Below are 13634 nucleotides of genomic sequence, written 5' to 3' on the forward strand. Positions count from 1 at the left end.
TCATAGTAATTTCGATTGCTATCACATTGCACGTTAATTTCGATTTTTCATAGAATAAGATAAGATTTACGTTTAAATGGCTTTTATCCCTGGTATATCGTAGATAAATATTTATTTTTATTTTACATTTTTATTAATTTTATATATTTTTCTCATTTTATTTATTTTCTTTGTATAAGAGAGATATGCCAGATAAGAGAGATAAGAGAAAGAAAAGGGAAAAAGAGAGGAGATATATGTGAGGCAAAAGTTCGAAAGATTAAATACATTGAAGAGATATATAACTAATAGCGTAATTGCCTCAGTGAGCATTAAAAATTTGGTAAAATTCAAGATTACCACTGTTTTGAGTGTTGAAAATTATCAATATATTCAATTTTAAATAAATTAATACGACTTTCCCGTAGCTATACCTCTAATAATATGATATTGCCAGTATTATATTTCAGCCGGTCATTGCACTTCGTAACGGAAATTGATCGTAAACGAAAGTCTATTCGAAACGGTTAATTAGTTCCTTTATGCGCGTATAAAGTAATTAGCCGGCACAAGGTGAGAGTAATGCAACCATCGTGCGTTCCGCTCATTATTTTGTACTTCGAAACTTAACTACAGGTACAAACATTCGGTTAGGTTGCGACTTAGGTATCAGTTTCAATTTAACTGTGTGGTCATATCAGGCATGATATAATCATCATAATATACTCATATAATGAAAAAATTCTTTAAAATTTTTGGGCTTCTTGCTATTCACTATTTCTTGCTATATCGGCAGTGAATTTAATCATGATATAATTAAAAACCGACAAAATATTTTCTCTTGTTCTTCAATTTTAGTAATAGAGGTTGTGAGTGTAACATGGCAGATAAATTATTTTTTAACTCGAATCGACGATATTTACCCGCTGAACGTTTGTCGCAAACCTCGTCTGTTTAAAACGCCGTCAAACTACAGTATATCACGCATCATTTTAGGTAAGGTTCGCATTTCCGTGACACGTGGTCGACGTCGCGTAGCGTCGACCCTCTAGCAGTCTAGCAAATTGCCAAAGGCCTTCTGTGGCCGTACAACGAGATTCGATTACGGCAAACCTCGTAAACTTCCAATATTACGGCTGAGAAAGCAGTGCTCGCAGTGCCCGTTGGGAGGCAGATTTCCTCGTTTACTTCCTCGATCACTCACCCACTCCTTTCCGAGTTTCCTTATTTCCTTTAGTCTCTCGTCATCGATGAAAGAAAACGTCACGAGAAAGTTTTTTATGTCGCTCACCCCTGATATCTTTAATCTTCATAAAAGCGCCGTCACCGCGGCGTTGAAATGAACGCGGGTCGACTTTTATTACGTCAATTTTTTTCCAATTAAGGGATGCAAAAAAAGCGGCTTTAGCTCTCGCTGTCTTACTTCATCAAGCACGCATATGGGTCTTGTTCTTATTTTTATTTTTATACTTCTCCGTTATTCTAATATTAGGTTGTATATTGCTTTTCCTCAAATGTTTATTACACTATCGCTCACAGAAGCATACGTATGTGGGTGTATATAACGTGTACGTGAGCAATATATTGCGCTTGGATCCGTGGGTTCGCTAAACCCAAATGACAGTGTGGATCAGTCATCCCAACGGGATTATTACGGCGAAACAAAGTCATTTCTGATTAGCGATATCTCGTTTCTGGAGCTCTCAAGATAACGTTCCCTTCTAACGTTTATTATCGTATTATCTCATTATTTTTGGCGTTATCCGAAAATTATGCCAATATAGATAGAAAAATAATCCACGTAAAAGATGTCGATAAAAATCGAACAGCGAGAGATTTAGCGTGGCTTCTTGTAATTGAAACTCTCATTTTGCGTATCCTTAATCCATAGAATTATGCGATATATTAATTATGACAAGGTTGCAGTTCAATTTAGATGCATGTCGCTCGATTGATTTCCTTCATGTATCAGTCGAGAAACGCTGCCGCTAATGCCCACGCATGGCTTGACTCCAATCAGCAAAACCCCGGGGGATTTACCTACCGAATTGCTCAAACTATACGCAAACCCTAAACGCAATTAACTAACGCGGCTGCAAACCATCACTTATCGGTAGGCGAACGTAACTTTGTCCGCGACGAATCGTTCGACTGGTTACATCGAAGTATATTGTACATGCAACGGCGACGCAACCTTGTTGGCCAGTCTGCAAAAACCGATAAAAGACTCGAACAGATCTAAGCTCTTGATTGCAAGCGCACCACGATGGTTTCAAAAGCACGAGAGCAACGAAGAGGCGCGGACGATGGACTTCATGGAAACATATTGAGTTGCTACGCGATGCTCTCACGTCGTTTACGGCGTTATTACGGCCATCCCCGACGTGTACGGTAGAATGTATCTCATCTCTCAGTTATGCGTCCGCCGTGCGTATATTACGGCCACGCCAGATTAACCGCGAAGTATCAGAAATTACGACGCGTATGTACGTCAAAGGGAAGCGTCCGCGTCTCGCGAAGGAGCGAATTTTCCTCCGCACGCATCCGTGGTACAGAAACAACGAGCGATCATCTCTACTGCTCGCAAAGTGGCCGCAGGATCAGCTAAGAAAATATGTTATAGGTTTCTTACTTGTATCTCCCGAATACAGATATTTTATGATAAGAAGAGGTAACATTCTTTTCTTTGTAAAAATTCATGATTTTTTAAAAATATGCTTCGTGACAATCGACACTTCATTCTATATGTTTTACATATTGTTTCGTAAGCTTTTGACACACGGAAATTCTTTCTTCAAATTATTAATAATGCTACGTGTATTAGACTAAATTGTATTTTTTTGCGTTATATAAATATGTTAAGATAACATGTTACTCTGCTGCGTTGAATACAAAGCATTGATGTCACGAAGATTCAGATATGCTGAAATTGGAAATCTAACACCTCTGAGCAAAACGAATTCTGAAGAGATATTACATTTTCTTCGTGTATCTTTGCTGCCGTGTTGCACGTTGGTCGCATTTATATCTTTCTTGCCAAGCTTTTATTACCTTTTCGCCACAATTTCTTCCTCGCGCCCTTTCTACCTCCAATTAGAAAATTTCATTCATTATACTTGCAAATTCTGTCATTTCGCATCCGTTGCAAAATGCCGTATGCGTACATTTTTCCATGCATAAGAGAACAGTTAACGTGGTAGTATATGAGAGCAGAATTTAAATAATAATTCAGAAAATTTCAACATACTCAAATCACTATGTTTTTTTGCAAATTGAAGTAAATTCAAAAGATGCGACTTTTGTTCCTAGAGATATATAGAATATCTTTCTTTCGTATATGAAAATAAATCTTGGATCCATCAGTATACAATTAGGCGGTTCCAATTAGGCCTTTTTCATTGTTCAACGCGCGACATTCGGCGCTGGACAGCGTGCAAACACGGGTCCGCGCGCGGAAACGATTTTAATTGCTTGCCATAATTAAAGGCGTTATTGTTGCCGAGCATCCGGCTCGCGCACCAGTCAGAAATACAAAAACTTACGGCCGCGACGAAAGAGTTGAAGGAACGGAAACACGGATATTCGTGAATTATTCGCCATTCGCGACGTACAAACAGCACTCGCGTTTTATGATCGCCGTGACGTTGACAAATGACCCTCGCGATTATACTTTCATCATACGTCATAATTGACAAGTGATATCGCGACCAATGAACGATTGGTTAATTAAAAAATATTGTTTAACAATTGTATTTGTGTATATGACCTAACTAAAAACATTATCTTTGTTGCATACTTGAATTTCTGATATTATGCGCCGTACAAAATCGATAATGAAGACTATAAGTTAAAAATTATAATAAAATAAAATAAAAATTTAACGTTATAAAATCTCATATAACGTATGTATTTCAATTCACGGTAGTTTAATACAATACAAGATGATAGCGTACGTAACTGTACATTTGTAATTACAATTTGTCTCGTTTTCCATCGTGAGGCTGAATCCCTGCAAATCCCTTCGCTTCGTATTTCACAAATCTTGAATCGCTTAATGCCTAAAATACGGGACCGCTTAACAGCGCATCGAATCCGCAACACACACGGATAACTGTGATTTATCGGCGAGGGGAGAATCAAACGGATGCAATTCGACGGATGTGCACGGTCTCGTAAATTTTCGGATGGATTTACGATCGAAAACGAAAGCTTTTAGAAGGGACGGAGAATTTGCCACCTACATTACGCGCAGTCCACTTGCATTTTACTAATCAAAGTGTGAATCTCATATACAATGCACTCAATGCAGTCGAATTTTAATTATTTTAATTTTTCTGTCGTCGTGTTTTTCTCCTACTCACAATTATAAGCATATAACGCACATGCCTCACACGCGAAATTGAATAAAAATAACGAACCGTCAAATCTACGTACATACAAACGCTTTCCAATAAAGAGCAGTAACGACGAATTGTTCAATTTCATGATGGATAGTCCCGCTTTTGAAAAGATAACGACACGTATCACCGAAAGTGACGTCTTGCAGTCGAGAATTTCGATACCAATAATCGGCAAAAACCAGCAACAGTTTAAAGGAAAAAACCCATATTGCGGAGACAGAAATTCGAAATCTCTGCAAAACCTCTAATTCTACATTACAAGATAAATTGTGTATTGAAAACGTGTCCAAATTTTATATATTAATTTTATATGTTATATAATATAATATTAAAAATTCGTTATTTAAATATAAAATAAAATTAATTAAAAGTCTTATCTATTCTCTAAAGTTTAATTATGATTAAAATTAAAAAAAGAATTGTGGAAAACAACTTCTATTTGTCTGACTATAGACTACAAGAATTTGTTCATAAAAAGCAGGTGATTTCCGGATCATATGTTGAGGCTGAAAAGCCATAGTATATTTTTCTGTCGCTCTACAGAATGTCTTCCGTTCTCTCTTTTTGTTATAATAATTATTTCGTTTAATAACAAGAATCGCCGCGGAAACGGCTTTCATTAGCTCTATTCATGATCTTTTACCGTGAGTTTCACTGTAGGTTATAAGAGAAGGAAGACAAAAGATGTTTTCAGAGCTCGCGTGCGACGGAACTCTAAGCAGCCAAATCGTGCTGAAAATGTTTCTTTGTATAAAGTTCTTTAGAAGACACTCTTATTCGCGGAAAAATATATAAAAATCAGCGATAAAAATAACTGATTTGTAAAACGAGTACCTCGCGATACGTCATGCTTTCTATAAATTGCAACGTGTATTTCGCCTGCGCTTTGCATTTTATGCAGTCATGGCGCGGACACATTGACCCCAATTTCAAAATGCAGAATATTGTCGACTACACAAGATATATAAATTCGACTTACAGACGACCGTAAGAAACCCAAAGTAGTCTAAAAATATCCCTCTATCGCATTACGTCACGTATGACAGACGAACAATGGAAGACAAATTCCCTTTGGAGTAACAAAGCTCGCTCAGACAAAATAGTTGCATCCGCGCAAGCGAATCCGTTCTAAATTCGACTTGTCGCCGGAGGGAACGGAGAGTTGCAATTGCAGTGACATGCGTTTAATCGCGAGTGAACCGCGGGAATCGTACAGAGGAACCGAGAGAAAGTTTCTCGACACTCGTTCCGAAATGCAAGAGGTGCATTTCTCCGAAATACTGAGAGATTCGCGAATGTTGGGCGCTACGGCGATATAACACAATTGTGCAAGAGCGTCCTCCGTTCTCTCCGAGTGGCTTGGTACTCCCTCGCCGTACATACGCATACACGCACGCGGGGGTCACGCGGGGGCCACGCAGGCACGCGTGTATCTGCGGACCGCGGACGGCGATCGGCCGCAGGCAGCCACGAGCGCGGGAGGTGCACCGAGCGAATGCTCGACGCACGACGAGGACGAGGCGCCTCAGTCGACCGCCACCCTTCGCGACCGACGGTTCTCGTCGCCGTTCTCCATCTCGCCGGAGAGAAGAAGGGGAATCCACCTGCCTGTGCCGGAGTGTTTATCCTCTGCCTCACGCGCGAGCTTCTCAGCTCCGAGATACGACCCACTGAGCAAGATCTAGAGGTGCGCGTGTCACGGTACTCGCGGTGCGTGCGAATCGCGGAGGGTGGACCGTGGGGGTGCGTGCGTAGGTGCATTTGGATCTCCCTCTCCCTTTTTCTCTTTCCCTCTGTCCTCATAAGAGTGCGAGTTATCATGAGTCACTATCAAGTTTGAGGAGTCTTCCCACGTCGCTGAGAAAGAAACGCTGAATTCCAGAGGAAGAATTTGACCAGCATCCCGATTAGTCGCTTCCAACCGTGAGTATTACGTGTTAAATAATAACACTGTTTTTATTTTCCGTCACGTTTTGATTGTAGCAAGCGGAAACTGACAGCGTTCTTTATGTTGAACATATGCTTTAGTTCCGATACGCCCTGGTACCAATTCTATTTGCGATTGAATTTTCCCGACAACATAAATATAGCGTTCTTATAAACAAATAACAATTTTCGAAAATAAAATGGGAAAATAAAAGATTTTCATATTGCATCGTGCAATACGTGCGCTGTTACATATTTTAAAACTGTGCTGCTATTGCTACTGTAACACGAAAATGTGGAGCGATGGAAATGGCAATTGTTATGAGATTTTGGATTCAGCGAAAAAGCTATTAGAAAACGTTATAAGCTAATTATTATGCACACATACATTATTAACATATTGAGTAATTATATTTTTGGAGCAATGTCTTGGTTTATTTATTAAAAGCTGCAGTTTTAATCAGATATTTACGTTTCCGATAGAGATATTATTTTTGATTTACCATTATTTTGACGTTATCTCATTAACATGGTTCATTAATATGTGATATGAAGTGATTTAAAATAAATTTATCGAGGAATTATTGCATGTAATAATTAGACTAATTAGAACGGTTCGATTATGAATATAAACACATGTGGTCGAATATAATAAATATTATAATTTATAGTGACAATTAACGAATGCTTCAAATCGTCATCCAATTCGTATATTAATAAATATATATACTATAAAGTATAAACAATGCAATATCACGTACGGAAAGCCACATTACGCATCACACAGCAAAAGTGTAATGAGCATATTGCTAAATTAATACTTATTGATAAATTAATACTTATTAACAATTATTGATCTACCTCTCTGATAATGGGAAATAATTTAATGACGCGCGTCAAAATTTTGTACATATTTCATTACATAAAACATTCGAAGAATAAATCAAATTTTACGTGCAAATTCATGAGTTCGTTTAATCACTAACGTTATCTGTTAATTGTCTGCGTCGAGCCAGGTTGAAACCACGAAGGAAATGACACGTTGCGTGTCGCCGCGAACGGAAGAAACGAGTTTCGAAAATGAGAGCGCGCAATCGTTTCCGCGAGACACTCGGTCGTTAAATTCCGAGTGTCTTAGATCTTAAAATGGAAAAACTGCATGTATCTGTGTACGGATTACGTAGAACATCCGTTGGCGGTAGGGAAGGAAATCCGATGACATCGACCGATTATCTCTCTGTTCGTGGAATAGATGCAACAGCAATTCGCACAAAGACGTTCCAGCTGTGACGTCATGTATAACATTCGAATCTTTTGGCCACTGTGTCTCTCCCGCGTTTGCATAAGTTAACAGGTTCCCTCCGTATCTCAGATTCTTGTGATTTCGCGTGTAAATAGAATTCCGTCGAATCTTCAAAGATATGGATATTTCACACGTTTCTCATCGTCCTTCCGAATTAAAATTTTGGACAATATTCTTTCAAAGGTAGCGTGATTATTTGAGCACAGTCGAGACTTCTTCTCAGAAAGCGACGAATATTTTCTTTATTTTTTTTCTCCGAATTCACGAGCGCGGTCATCGATGTCTTATCACGCGATGATTTCAGTGCTTGCGAGCATCTGGCGCCGTGCCCTCTTCCGAATTAGTTTCACCCACTCGTGAGCGAAAAGACCGGAGCATCACGGAATCGAAGGTATTCGATCCGTCGAGCTCGTTAGAGACGCGAAATCTGCATTCGCACGCGCGTTACTTTGCGCTAACGAGGATAACGAAGCGTGCGTTAACGGGGAACTAACGACCGCCATCGCGCGCTGGCGCCCGTGAAGATGATTGCACACAGGTGCACCGGCGAAGATACGTGTTTCTTTCATCCCCCCGCGCCGCGCCGAAACCATCGTTACGTCGAGGAAACTTCGCGCGAGATCGAGGATCAGTCTCCGCTAAGACGAGGGTAATTACTTCACGAAATGACTGCGCTTCTCGATATCGTCCTTATCTTGGAAACTCCAAATGTAACTTTTATCACCAACGTTTCGAGATAATAGAGACTGAGTTGTAAGTCATAAAACGCGAGGCCAAGCGAATAAATTTTACGTTAAAAATCTAAATGGTGCATTTCCCGCAGAGGTCTCATCCATTTCTATATTTCATCTCGCGAATGACGTAGTTTCTTAACTTCAAACACGAATTGAAAGTTCCCACTAACTTTAAAGCGCGATTAAATTACCCGAGTCGTAATTACATATTAACGCAAATGTGCATATCAAAGGGCGCGCGCATAAGAGCGAGCGGTTTCACATGGAACGTTGAACTCTCGTTCAGCCAATATCGTTATACCTCGCTGACTAGGAAGCAATTCTTTCGCGTTAGTACACGGCCGGAGTACAAATGCGGACGTGTCTACATGCGAGCAACGCGGTCCACGTACGGAAAAGACGGAACCGGATTTGGTATCGCTAGCCTTTCGCGATCGGCTCGTCGTGCTTTCTTTCTTCCGTTGTTTCTTCACCGTCGACCGCATCCCGGCGCGTGTGAGAAAACGGATATCCTATACGGACGGTCCAGAGACGCGTGTGAAATATCGCGAGCGCGAACGCGCGCGAGAGAAAAGTTTTCCGTGAAAAGTATTTCCGCGCGATCGCGATGCAGATCGGATTTGTTTCCTTCCTTCCTTCCTTCTTTTCTGCGGACTCGACAAAAGACTACGTGACGCAATACGTTTCCTCATTTTTACAGATATACGTATAAGATGCGTGGAACGTGGCAAAATTGCAATTTCGCGGCATAAATTATTACAATAAATTACTATGTGGGAGTGTACACATATGTATTATCTTCACAGATTCGACGAAAAAAATGACTTGGTTTGATGACTGGGAAACTTGATTACACTTCTAGTTTCTCTACCTGTTGCCCTTAATTTCATCTTAGGCGAACGATGAGAACGCTTGAATAGCATTTGCCTATAAAAATTCGCTACGACACGGTTTTTATAGCGCTTGACAAATATTCCACGCTTAATTCGATTAAAAATAACGCGTATGTTCCCCCGAGCGAGCGTAACAAACACAGCGATCGCGTGCCGCCGCAGAAGTCCATTAATTGCACCTCTCTGTTTCAATTCCGCGCGCCGCGAGAGGCTGAAATCGAGCGGGCGCGCTCTTTGCACAGCCGTCGCTCGTTTTTCGCTCGTAAATCTTAACCGCGGCTATTTCGCCGCATGAACGAACGAGCGAGCGAGCACGAATTTCGCAACTCGCGCTACAATTAAATCGTACCGAAGAAAAACACTATCCGCGAATAGATACCGACGAATGGTCGCACCGGGCGGATAGAAAAATATCAAGGGAAAAGAACGGGAAGCCGGTAGGATAGAGAAAGAGAGAGAAAGAGATCGCAGCATACCCTGAATTGTTAGGCCAATTCAACGCAATTACGACGGTATGGGAGAAACCGCGGGTCCGCGTTTCCCGCTGCTGGCTGGCCGTAACGCGCACGCGAGAAATCGCCGGATGGTAGCGGGCGGCAGGGGCGAAAAAAAGGAGCGCAGTGTGGCAATAATTATTCCCAGCCTTCCTCGATCCCGTGTGTACGCGCCCGCGCCCGTGTATCTCGGAGTATCCTTATCAGAGCCAATCGGCATTAACACGCTCGCGTAATCGGAACGTGTCCGTGCGATTCGTCGCGATTTAATTATTTCGCTCGCGGTTCCCACGGTAAAATCGGGGACGAAATCGCACGTTGCTAACTCGCGGTTTCGTGTCGATGCGCCCGATTTTGCGAAACGCATCCGAGATATATACGCTTCTAGATCCCTCGCGTCGGATATGACGAGCTTGAGAAATGTTTTTCGAAACGCATCTAGATTTTCTCTCTCTCTCTTTCGGAATATACGAGAAAGAATAAAGTCCGCGCGTGATTTTTACGCGTTCGTATCCGTTTTTGTTGTTCATGCCGTCCCGTTTATTTTCTAGTCGCGTCGCGTTAACAAGAGCGCCGGACATTGACAGGACCTACGTCGCTGAAAATAATAGGAAAGCGCCAAAATCGGTGCGCGAGAGTTCAGCACCATACATTTCATTTGCAAACAAAAACTCACGGGACACTCGGGATTTACCGCTTTTTGCTAGGATTTCTCCTCGGCTTCGGCACGGTCGCGTCCGTTATCGGCACCGATAACAATCGGGAGTCGACGTTTATCCCGAGTCGAATTTATTGCGGCACTCGATCGAACGTAACCGAGTCGCCGGTCTCCGTGCGGCTTTCGCATATTTGCGTTCACAATCCTGCGAGAGAGCTGGAGCATAAGTCATGACGACCGGTCGCGGCCGAGCGTGGATCGATCGAGGCTCCCGATACGCGTGCAGAGGCGTGAAAAACCGCGATTGCGAAAAGGAAGCAAAAGACAGGTGGAGGAGCGAGCGAGGCGAGAAAGCGATGCGCGCGGAAGCGCGAAATCGTATCGTATAGCGGATAAGCCGCCGGTGTGCTTGCCTCCAGCATACATGGAAATTAGATCATCGTGTCACGCACACGTACGCGGCCGGGATCAGCAATTCCGTCTCGCCGAATCGGAAATCGCTTCCCGAGACGCTATTCTATGATCGCTATCGAGGCGCGAATTGCCAAGCAGAGAGGAAAGTCGAGACGAAAGTTGACATGAAACAAGTAGAAAATAACAAAAATGCTAAAAAGTAATCATTTTAATACTTTTTCCTCAATATAATAGCTATCGATATCATATCTTTAAAGAAGAAGAATGTCTGTGTGATCAAGTTTCCGATTTCGAAAATTAATATCTTTCCAGACGAGATTACTGTTTGTCTATCGACGTATTATTGTCACCTTTGTTGTCTCTGCGAACGATTACGTTTGGATTGCTCTATGAAATATGGATGACATCGAACAAACTTTCTGTAACGTAACAGTTCCATGTCGCGATGACTAGACGAGTCGAGAAGTAATCGCAGGATGATTGAGCTATCATTATGATGGGTACCTTTGATGTCTCCTTAGAGCGCTATGCTTTTTCCCATGACGCGCGTATGCGGAAAGCGGAATTGTGCACCGGCTTCCATCACTATGCATAGCGGTAACTTTGTTCATTAATACGTTAACGTAGTAATATTAATTAACGGTAACTTTGTTCATTAATCATAACAGGCTTGCTGCCCTGTGAAGAGATGGAAGGTAACTGCACGATCGTACCGCAAGCTCGATTTTTTTTCTTTACGTAATTAATCTGCTTTATACGCAGGATCGAATGAAATATCGGTATTGTGAAACGAAATGAATAACTTTATGGAATAATCGATGCCTTTCGAGCCGCGGCATCGAAACGGAATAATTTCACGGCTTTGGTTTGATTTCGCGTCGTGCGCGACCACGGAAAATTGCATTTGTTTCCTGAGCGTGCACCGCAGAAATTTCCGTTTAATGTTGCTAATGCACACATTGTGCGCAGTCAGGATACGGTGCAGCGCAGGATAGCAAACATGGGCGCGGTCGCATATACGTTTATCGAGATATTAAGAAACCGTGATGTCATACCTTTGATGCGATGAACAAACGGAGGGGAAAAGGGATGGGGGAACATTAATACGTATCGTCCTGAGCTAACATTGGCGTAGTTTATTACACCTGTGACATTTAACGTCGCGTGCTGAGCGATGGTTGCTACAATTCAGCCCAACGTCGATAAGATAACGCGGATGTGGCAATTTGAGGCCCGGGAATGCGTCACGAAACTAGAGGATTACTTCCCGCGAGATAGAGAAGACGGAGAATATCATAGAGGGAGAGACGTTGTCGTGACCAATTACAGCTCAGCGTTTCGGTTGCCGTAACTTTTTCTCACTCCTGTCAGGTACATTAAGACTGCTAAAACGTCTTGACGCAATACACGCCGATGGCACATTTGCATTTTGTGTAATCTAAAATTAGCGGCTGTCTAGAAGAACTCGGAGGCGCGAGTCGAAGGTAGAAAAAGAAGCTTCTTTTATGTTATTCTCTTTCCTGATTCTATACAAAATAACAAGAAGCCGCAAAGATAATTTCAGAAATTTGAGCAAAATCAGCGTGTGTAAGCAATTACATGCAAATGTAACGCAGTGCACGTTATTTTTGAAGTGTTCTTCTCGCGTTTCGAGGATCTCTTTGGTTCGATAACGCTCATCGCGTGATTGCCAATTTTTTTAGGAAGATAAAACATAAAAATGAGCTTCAACCTGCGCTATTCTGCTCCATCTATATAAAATACATATGAGTCTTGTTTTTATTTTTATTTTTATGTTTTATTTTCTCAAACTAGATTACATTTCGTTTTAATTTTTTTGGTTGCACTATTGCTTGTACGTATATGTATAAAAAATGTATATGGGTATATATCACGTAAAAATATTATACCGAAAAAATTTCCGCAGTATAGTGAGTTCCGTGGGTTCGTCAAGTCTAAATAACCGTGCGGATCCAGTCATCCCTGAAGGCAATTGCCACTTGACGTGCGACGCAAGAAGACCTTCTCTGTCCTTCTCTCTTTCGTATCTAGCAAAAAATATTGTCTCGTAACTCCGACCGTAATTACAGCGAGGCACCATTACGGTCATTTGCAATTTCGATTACTGCAAAACACTGGCGGAAATAATAATTTGTTTGTACTGAGTTTTGCGTTTCGTGCATAATGATTTTTTTTTTTACTACCGGGATGAAGCAAGTCACTCATTCGATTCTTCCTCAAACGTCACAGGCATAAAAGAACGTCGAAGAAAAGAGAGAAAAAATTAATAAGAAGTAAAGGAGAAAGAAATCTGAACGGAGCGCGAATGAGTGTGGCTCAGTTCGCTGAGTTTTATCGGTAGAAATGTATTTTCTTCTCCGCGCTGCGACACGTCGTTCTTTATCGTAAATTCGAGGTATCGATGAGAGAGGTAAGCCCGCGCTGGTAACCGATGTGTCGATGTCCGACGTATATTTCATTGACGGAAAGCGATACCGCCCTAGAGCCTCGAATATCACAGAGAACTACGAGATAACGGGCTAACATTCGAGCTGACATAAAGTAAACGTTTCCCTTCTATCATTCGGTATCGACACTATCGATTGGACTTTGTTGATCGAGTTCTCTCTCTCTCTCACTCTCTCTCTTTCTCTCTCTCTCTCTCTCTCTCTCTCTCTCTCTCTCTCTCTCCAAAATAGCTTTCGACGCGTTTCTCGCCTCTAGTTTGATTCCTTTCCGTACATTACAGGCTATACGTTGACTCTAAACCTATAATAAAACTTACGTAAAGGATCAAAGCGTTTGATTCCCAATTACTGTTGGCCCTAATCGC

At 41.6% G+C, this 13634-nt stretch overlaps 1 protein-coding gene across 1 annotated transcript in view; it reads left to right on the forward strand.

Moving 5' to 3' along the window:
- Positions 1-5879: 5879 nt before the first annotated feature.
- The window catches only part of Mesr3 (misexpression suppressor of ras 3), a 43774-nt gene continuing 36019 nt past the window's right edge, over positions 5880-13634 (forward strand). The window contains exon 1 of the mRNA XM_071789902.1: positions 5880-6302. The gene's annotated coding sequence lies outside the window, so the exon portion shown is untranslated. The remainder of the gene's footprint in view (positions 6303-13634) is intronic.

Source organism: Temnothorax longispinosus, chromosome 10 (genome assembly GCF_030848805.1).
Source record: "Temnothorax longispinosus isolate EJ_2023e chromosome 10, Tlon_JGU_v1, whole genome shotgun sequence".
Taxonomy (NCBI): Eukaryota; Metazoa; Arthropoda; class Insecta; order Hymenoptera; family Formicidae; genus Temnothorax; species Temnothorax longispinosus.